Here is a 9,635-nt window from a genome sequence, read left to right on the forward strand (position 1 = left end):
TCAATTAAAAGAATCCTGATTACATTCTATGGGCAGTGACTAAGAATTCCTAAAAGCATGATTTTATTATTATTATTTTTTAATCAGTGACAGGAGGCAACACTGTTCCATACATGGGGACAATGGAACATATATATGGAAGGTTTTAATCAACATGTAGACCTCTTTCCCCTTTACAATGTAATTTTTTCCCTAATGGTAAAAGACAATATGCTTGAAAAATATTATATCACTTATCTTCCCTTTATATTAAAAAAGTCACAGATGGTGCTTGAATTAAGAAAGTGACATGTCATATATTTATAGCAACTAATATGTGTTGGACAATCCTAAATTCAAATGCTTTTCACTGGTTGTTAAGCCATGTATTAAGACAGTTTACGGTTTTGGAAATATGGTTGCTGGGGCAATAATAGAGAAATCACTGGGTCTTGATGCATTGGTTCAAGTGTAGCTTCCACGACTGATTGCTGAGTGTTTGGGGATGGCTATATGGTTTAATAGAGAAGTATGTGTTTTGTATTTATACAAAATGCACTAGTTTCAAAATTCAGGTTTTCTACCTGCTTGTCTTTAGAAAAGTACATTTTAAAAGCTTCCTCAACAATTATTTTATTGTCTGTAAATTCTAGAAAATTACTCTTACCTCATGAGATTTAAGGATACAATGAAATAATAAACACAAACCCTCTGGCTCAATGGCTGGCAAACAGTAAATATTTCATGTTTCAATATTCTGTGCTTCAATTCTTCTTTTCCAAAATGGAGACATAATACCTACTGTGCAGCACTATAGCCTAATGCTTAAGAACGTGAAATTTGAGTTGAGAAAATCTGGGTTTAAACTCCAGCTATGCCACTACAAAGCTATGTAGCTTTGAGCTAGTTACTGAGTGACTTGATGTTTCAGCTTTTGCTTAAGAATTCGTCTCTAATCTACTGTGTGGCTTCAACTTCAGCCTTAGACTGTGAATAGCCAATTAGCTAATTGCCAATTTCAGTGTCACTTCTGCTATTCTTGAATTTGTACATGATCAAGTAAGTTGCCATTATATCTAGTCAGCATAACAATATTATGTAAATAAGTGAGGTATGCTTTTAGATGCATTGCTAGTTTATGTGACGGTTTGAATTATTATTTAGGAAATACTTCTTTCCTCTCCCATGTGTATGAAATATATTTCTCCTTCCTATCAGTGTTGGGCTTGGCCCTGTGATATACTTTGCACAATAGGATGTAGGTATTTGTGATATAAGCAAAGGCTTGGAATGTGCTTGTGCAATAGACTTGCCATCTTCCCCCTCTACTATTGCCATGAGAAGAGCTTCCTGTAAGCAGCTGCTTCTCCATCAGCCTTGGGCCCAGAATGCCCACCTGCAGAGCAGACTTGAGCCCAGCCTGCAGTGAGGAGCCGCGTTCAGTTAATCCTACAGCTTGAATCAGTCACCAGCCTAGACCAGCTGACCTTCAGCAGACCTATAGATATATAAGCAAGAATAAATAGTTGTAGTTTTTAAGCCACTAAATTTTGAAGTGCTTAGTTATGTAGCATAGCTGTCTAATACAGCTTACAGATACGCACTTTTAAATATAAGTAAGCATTTTAGACTTAACTTGAAGTAAGTAAAATTTTTCTTTTTTTTTTTTTTGGGACAGAGTTTCGCTCTTGTTGCCCAGGCTGGAGTGCAATGACGAGATTTTGGCTCACCGCAACCTCCGCCTCCCGGGTTCAAGGGATTCTCCTGCCTCAGCCTCCTGAGTAGCTGGGATCACAGGCATGTGCCACCACGCCCAGTTAACTTTTGTATTTTTAGTAGAGACAGGGTTTCTCCACGTTGGTAAGGCTGGTCTTGAACTTCTAACCTCAGGTGATTCACCCTTCTCGGCCTCCCAAAGTGCTGGGATTACAGGCGTGAGTCACCGCACCTGACAGTAAAATTTTTCTTAGGTCTTTTATATCATAAAACTCTATTATCTAGTTGATGTATAAATGTGCTACAATAATTAACAATGATTATGAAAGCTGTTGATTTTACATACAGAAATAATTTTTTAGAATGTTCAAATATTTCTTTCTTTTTCTTTTATTTCTTTTTTTTTTTGACAAAGTCTTGCTCTGTCATCCAGGCTGGAGTGCAGTGGTGTAACACTGGCTTGCCGCAACCTCCACCTCCTGGATTCAAGCAATTCTCTTGCCTCAGCCTCCTGCGTAGCTGGGATTGCAAACGTGCGCCACCTCGCCTGGCTAATTTTTGTATTTTTATTAGAGACAGGGTTTCACCATGTTGGCCAGGCTGGTCTCAAACTCCCAACCTCAGGTGATCCACCCAGCTTGGCCTCCCAAAATACTGGGATTACAGGCGTGAGCCACGGCACCCAGCAAGAACGTTCAAATATTTCAATAGGGAAACATTTGGATGATTTTAGAAAAATTATATATTCCTCAATACAGCAAATGCTTAAAGTTAAAACAACAATAGAAATTCAAAGAATAGAGATTAGATTATATCACAATTCTGGTCTTTGTAGAATTGTTTGGTGCATTTCATATGTTAAACAAGTAACAGAGAACTGTTTAAGTTCAAATTACTTAATTCCAGAGAAGTTATCTGGATAAGTGAACACAGTAATCTTACAATGACTTGAACTTTGATAAAGATTTCTGGCTGGGCGCGGTGGCGCGTGCCTTTAATCTCTGCACTTTGGGAGGCTGAGGCGGGAGGATCGCTTGAGCCCAGAAGCTCTAGGCCAGCCTGGAAAATATAGCGAGACCTTGTCTCCACAAAAAATTTAAAACTTTGCCATGGATGGTGGTGCATGTTTGTAGTCCCGGATGCTTGGGAGGCTGAGGTGGAAGGACTGCTTGAGCTGGGAAGGCAGAGGTTGCAGTGAGCTGTGATCATGCCACTGCACTCCAGCTTGGGCAACAGAGTGAGACCCTGTCTCAAAAAAAAAAAAAAAGATTTCTATAAAATCTCATGAATTTGTTATCATCATTATTATACCTTCATAATCACTGTATCAGAATAGTTTGGTTGAAACTGTTTGAAACTAATAGGAACAGAATCTGGCTGTTGAAGCAAAATATTTATTGGAAGGATGTTGGCCAGCTTACAGGCTAATCAGGGCATTCTGGTGCAACTATGGAAGGAGCGCTGGCAGTTCAGGTGGTGGCAAAGATCTAGGGAGAGGGTTTCCCCAAAAATCTTTCCAGGATGTTGCCTTGAAATGAATGAACTCAAACCTTCTCTGTCTTATTGCTACTTTTGTCAAGACTGAAATTCCAAGAAGTAAGCATCTGAATATCCTATCCAGGAAAGGACAGAGAACCACTGGGGAACATTGGGGAACTCTCATTTCCACTAAAGATATCAGGAACTTACTGCCAGAGAAGGTGGAATGGAAACTGGTCAACCAAAGAATACCACCTCACTGTTAATTTATTATTATTGTTATGAACATTACTTGCCATCATCATTTTTATTCTCCATTGCTGGAAGGATGAAGGAGATCTATACCTGGGACATTTCTCAAAATGAGATGAGATGAGAATTTAGAGCTAGAATGGGATTTATGGCTGTGCATGAGTTAAACAGTGAGATGTCTCTGGGCAGAAGTAGAGATATTTCTGATATGAACCTATCTGGGACACCTGTTCATGTGGGATAGAACACTGAGAGGAGTGTTTTTCCTAATAGAGAATGGCTTGTCAATTTACAAACTTGGGTTTCTCCAAGAGGATTTGATAACTTCCTCTGAAGTCTTTACCAACAGATGAGAAGATTCTCCTTTTTATCTTGTTGAGTGAGGTCTGTTTCACCAAACATTTTAATTATAATAATTTTTCTTTAAAACAATTATATATGGAACACTTCATGAATTTGCGTGTCATCCTTGCGCAGGGGCCATGCTAATCTTCTCTGCATTGTTCCAATTTTAGTATATGTGCTGCTGAAGCCAGCACTCACCAAACATTTCGCATTGTTCATAGCCAAGATCTGCATATTATTATCTTAGTCTTCTCAATACTTTTAAAAGGGCACTTCCATTTTTTGATCTTTGTTATCTACTTAGGAGTTAGTCACTATGTTCTATGTACTTTGTGTATGGCTGCAAACAGGATGGAGGGGTGCTTATGCTTTTGAGCTTAATTGGGAGAGTATGTAATACAAATAGTTATGCAAAGAATCATAGTTTTGATCAAAATGCCCTGAAGGAGACATGTAGGATGTAATGACAGTGTGTATACAATGAGGGACTAACTTAAACATGGAGGGTCAGGAAGGCTTCCCTCAGGATTAGAGTTTGAGCTGAGACATAAAGGATGAATAGGAGTTAGGTTAAGAGGGGTGGGGTGGAGGGAGTAGGGGTTTGGGGCAGAAGCAGGTATTAAAGCCAGAGGTGGAAAGTAGCTCAGCCTACTGCAGAAATCTTAAGACCAGTGTTTCTGGATTGCAGTGAGGGGAAGAGATTGGTGAGAGAGAAGATTCTCCTTTCTTTTCCAATGCTAAGGCCAACGACTTTAAATATTTGAAGATGTTTCATCTTATCAAATGTGCTAATCTTGACAATCTTCTAGGAAGCAGATGGAGGAAGTAAATAGAAATATTGCAAAGAGGGGACATTGGCTATTTTTGGCCTATGCTCCGTGAAAGCATCGAAAAACCACAACCCTGCCTGTCTCATTTGCCTTCTGTGCTCCACGTCTTAAGCTGCATTGACCAATCAGAGAGGCAAACAGTATCTAATGTTTGAGACATCCCTATCCTTTCAAAATCCTTCTGAAGACTGCTCATTTTTTTCTCTATTAGGTGCTTGGAAAATTTTCAGAAGAACAAATCAGGCAGAGCAGTGAATGCTGTGTGTGCACACATTCCCTCTGGCCTGGTGTTTCCAGTTCAGCGGGCCAATTCTCACTTGTCATATTGAGTCCTTTATTACAACAAAATATTATTTTAAAGCTGCACTAACAGTAATTAGAAGCAATTGAGTTTTATCAACTAACACAAACTGTGGGATTTGGAACTTGGATTTTAGCTGGTATTTTAATGAAGTGTGTGTTAACAACACCAAATCTTCTGTCAGGGCAGCAGCTGAGTTGCATATACAGACCTTTGATGGGGGACCATGTGTTAACGCTCAGAGGCGTCAGGCTCATGTGGGACTCTGCACATCCATACCTCACAGATCTGTCTCCCAGGCCGATTTTTATTTTCTCCTCCTAATGAAAAGTCTGATAGTCCTCACATTTGTTCTGATAAAACTTTGGAATTAAAGATGATTATTCCCATGTGCACTTATTAATAATACATATTTAGATGTGAGTAATGATGACGTAAATTTTCTCTTTGCTCAACTGTCTCATTTCAGCCTAAGATGTTAAAATGACACGTAGTACAGAGTGTTAGAACTTATTTAGTGAGAAGCAGGAGGTTAAGGAGGAAGAAAGAATAAAATAAAGAAGGAGAAGGATGCTCTCTAACTTTCAGTTAGCATTTCTAGTGGAATAAATATCTGGAGGAAGTAGGGTGTTTCTCTTTTTAAAAGACAACCTTCTAAACCTTGGTCAAAGGCCTTTTCAGTTGAACATTTTCAAAGAATAACCTACAATTTACTAAAGAAGCTTACGCAGCTAAAGCCAAGACCATCATGGCAGAATGGAGCCTTTTAAACTATGAAAGCTATGCTCCTATCAGGACAAAATCTAGACTAAAGAAATATGGATCACAAGCTTTGCAGATAGATTTTGCCTAATCAGCATGCATTTCAAACTAAAATCTAGTACTTTTAACTTTTTATCTGCTCTTCCTATTTTGACCAATGCCAGAAGTAGATGCTATTTGCCTAAAGAAGATAACACAGTGAGGTGGTTTGGCTGTGTTTCCACCCAAATCTCATCTTGATTGTAGTTCCTGTAATCCTCACATGTCATGGGAGGGACCAAGTGGGAAGTGACTGGATCATGTGGGGCAGTTTCCCCCATGCTGTTCTCATGATAGTGAGTGAGGCTCATGAGATCTGATGGTTTCAAAAGCGGCTGGCATTTCCTCTGCTTGCACTCATTCTCTCTCCTCCTGCCCTGTGAAGAGGTGCCTTCTGCCATGATTGTAAGTTTCCTGAGGCCTCCCCAGGCATTCAGAACTGTGAGTTAATTAAGCCTCTTTCCTTTATAAAATACCTGGTCTTGGGCAGTTCTTTATAGCAGCACGAAAATGGACTAATACAGTATTTGGTATTGTGGTAGTGGAGCGCTGCTGTAAGAACACCCAAAAATGTGGAAGCGACTTTGAAGCTGGGTAACAGGCAGAGGTAGGAACAGTCTGAAGGACTCAAAAGAAGACGGGAAAATGTGGGAAAGTTTGGAACTTTCTAGAGACTTGTTGAATGGCTTTGACCAAAATGCTGATAGTGATATGGACAATGAAGTCCAGGCTGAGGTAGTCTCAGATGGAGATGAGAAATTTGTTGGAACTGGAATAAAGGTGTTCTTGCTATGCTTTGGAAAAAGACTGGCAGCATTTTGCCTCTGCCCTGGAGATCTTTGGAACTTTGAAGTTGAGAGAGATGATTTAGGATATTTGGCAGAAGAACTTTCTAAGCCGCAAAGTTTCAAGAGGAAGCAGAGCATAAAAGTTTGGAAATTTGCAGCTTGAGGATGCAATAGAAGTGAAAACTTCATTTTCTGGGGAGAAATTCAAGCAGGCTGCAGAAATTTGCGTAAGTAACAAGGAGCTCAGTGTTAATCACCAAGACCATGGGGAAATGTCTTCAGGGCACGTCAGAGACCTTCATGGCAGCTCCTCCCACCACAGGCCCAGAGGTCTAGGAAGGAAAAATGGTTTTGTGGGCCAGGCCCAGGGCCCCCCTGCTCTGTGCAGCCTCAGGACATGGTGCATCCCAGCTGCATCAGCTCCAGCCTAAAAAAGGGTCAAAGGCTAAAGGGGCCAAAGTACAGTTCAGGCCATTACTTCAGAGGGTGCAAGCCCAAAGTCTTGGTGACTTACATGTAGTATTGAGCCTCTGGGTGCACGAAAGTCAAGAATTGAGGTTTGGGAATCTCTGCCTAGATTTCAGAGGATGTATGGAAATGCCTGAATGTCCAGGCAAGTTTTCTGCAGGGGTGGAAGCCTCTTGGAGAACCTCTACTAAGGCAGTTCAGAAGGAAAATGTGGGATTGGAGACCCCACACAGAGTCCCCACTGGGGCTGCCTAGTGGAGCTATGAGAAGAGGGCCACCATTCTCTAGACCCCAGAAGGGTAGATCCACCAACAGCTTGCATTGTGTGCCTGAAAAAACCTCAGGCACTCAATGCCAGCCTGTGAAAGCAGCTTGGAGGGGGGATGTACACTGCAAAGCTACAGGGGCAGAGCTGCCCAAGACCGTGGGAGTCCACCTCTTGCATCAGTGTGACCTGGATGTGAGCCATGGAGTTAAAGGAAATCATTTTGGAGCTTTAAGATTTAATGACTGCCTTGTTGGATTTCAGACTTGCATGGTGCCTGTAGCCCCTTTGTTTTGACCAATTTCTGCCCCTCGGAAAGGGTGTATTTATCCAATGCCTGTAACCCCATTGTATCTTGGAAGGAACTAACTTGTGTTTGATTTTACTGGCTTATATGCAGAAGGGACTTGCCTTGTCTCAGATGAGATTTTGGACGTGGACTTTTGAGTTAATGCTGGAATGAGTTAAGCCTTCGGGGGACTGTTTTGAAGGCATGATTGATTGTGTTTTGAAATATGAGGACATGATATTTGGGAGGGGCCAGGGGGGAATGATATGGTTTGACTGTGTCCCCACCCAAATGTCATTTCGAATTATAGTTCCCATAATCCTCATGTGTTGTGGGAGGGACCCACTGGAAAGTGATTGGCTCATGGGGGTGGTTTCCCTCATGCTGTTCTCATGATAGTGACTGAGGCTTATGAGATCTGATGGTTTTATAAGCATCTGGCACTTCCCCTGCTTGCACTCATTCTCTTTCCTGCTGCCCTTTGAAGAGTTGCCTTCTGCCGTGATTGCAAGTTTCTTGAGGCCTCCCCAGCCATATGGAACTGTGAGTCAATTAAAACTCTTCTTTATAAATTACCCAGTCTTGGGTATTTCTTCATAGCAACACAAGAACAGGCTCATACACACAGTTATTCCATTTCTAATGGGTTTTATCCTGGCAAGAGAAATGGCCCAGGATTTCTTTGATGCCCATAGAAATCTGCTCCACACCCATGCTTATACACTCTGGAAGTGTGAGGGTATTAATACCCAGGGGACTACCCTCAACCAACAGAGAATGGGAACTGGCGGATACATGCTTCCCTCTTTCTCCATTTGGGCTATTTCAAACACATTCTATAAGAATTGTCAGGCGGTTCCATGGAACTAAGAACCAGTAACATGTAGTGTTGGCTAGTATAATAATGCATTATAGTGTATACGTTTCTTTCTTCCTTGTTCATTCATTCTAGTACATCTGATCCCTGATATCATATTCTTTAGGCTCTGCTTTCAGAGAATGTCAGTTGAGACCAAAAGAGTTCCCAGAAAGCAGACCCTTAGGATGGGATTTCAGAGCTGGATCCTCCACCTGTTAAACTATAGCAAAAAGTCCATTACTGATTTTAAGTGAGTGGTGATAATATAACCCCTAGCACGTTGTAGCACTACAATTACTAAGATACTCATCTATAGTGGATTGAGATAAGGTACAGGCTTGTTTTAGGCTATGGCATTTGAGTGGTATAGAGGCTATGGGACTATGGTAACTGTAAGAGTTATCTAGGTGGTTGGCATCTATTAACTCCTTTAAAAACCTTGAAAAGAGGAAATACTGGGTATGATATGAAAATCAAAAGCTTCTATGGCAATAATTAAAGAGACCCTTATCTCCTTCTGCCATGGAAAATCACATCCAGTATCTCATTGTAAGGGTAGCTGAACTGCAAAGAACACTTGAATTCACAGCCTTGGTAAGTTTCATGTGACAAAGTCAGGGCCCTAAGAGTAAGTAAGTGTGATCTTGAGCTCTCATTAGGGAATATTTAGGCAGTGAAAATCTTAAACCCCTTAGATTCCTCTGAATTCTTCAGTCTGGCAGAATTAGCCTCCTCCCCTCTTACAAGAAGATAATAGCTTCCCCTTGCCTGGAGACCTTGCAAAGACCTGATCTCTGGTAAGTGTCCTGCAAGATGTCCTTGGCACTGCTGTGGAATTTCCCTCACTTCCCTTATTGCCTCCAGACTGATAACAAGGGTCAGGTTTTGGTACAGTCCAAAGCAGAGAAATACTCTCCCAATTCTGTGAGGAAAGAGCTTACACACCAAAAGACCTTCCCATTTTTGCTAATGCTCATGGACAGTAACATGATAACATTTGTGGGAATGGATATCTTGTTGGACTAGGGTGGTGGGGGAAGGGGATAGAATCTAAGGCCGACAAGAGGAAAAATGTGTTGACATTGGAGTACTCACCCATGACTTGAGGTTCAGGGTACTGGCAGGGACACCTGAAATTTATTCTAATATGATCCTATAATGGCTCCTTGGCGCTTAGACATGATGGTGAGGTGGGGACACTGAAACTGCCTTGGCAGAGTGTTGTGGAAGGGGTCAGAAGACCCAAGAAATGTGGCAGTGTAA

General features: G+C 41.2%; 1 non-coding gene across 1 annotated transcript; it reads right to left on the minus strand.

The window, feature by feature from the left end:
• Positions 1 to 3,858: 3,858 nt before the first annotated feature.
• On the minus strand, positions 3,859 to 3,965 carry LOC129492482 (U6 spliceosomal RNA). Its single transcript, XR_008660909.1, has one exon. It is a non-coding gene; the product is annotated as a U6 spliceosomal RNA (small nuclear RNA).
• Positions 3,966 to 9,635: the final 5,670 nt, after the last annotated feature.

Source organism: Symphalangus syndactylus, chromosome 10, assembly GCF_028878055.3.
Source record: "Symphalangus syndactylus isolate Jambi chromosome 10, NHGRI_mSymSyn1-v2.1_pri, whole genome shotgun sequence".
In the NCBI taxonomy this organism is placed as follows: Eukaryota; Metazoa; Chordata; class Mammalia; order Primates; family Hylobatidae; genus Symphalangus; species Symphalangus syndactylus.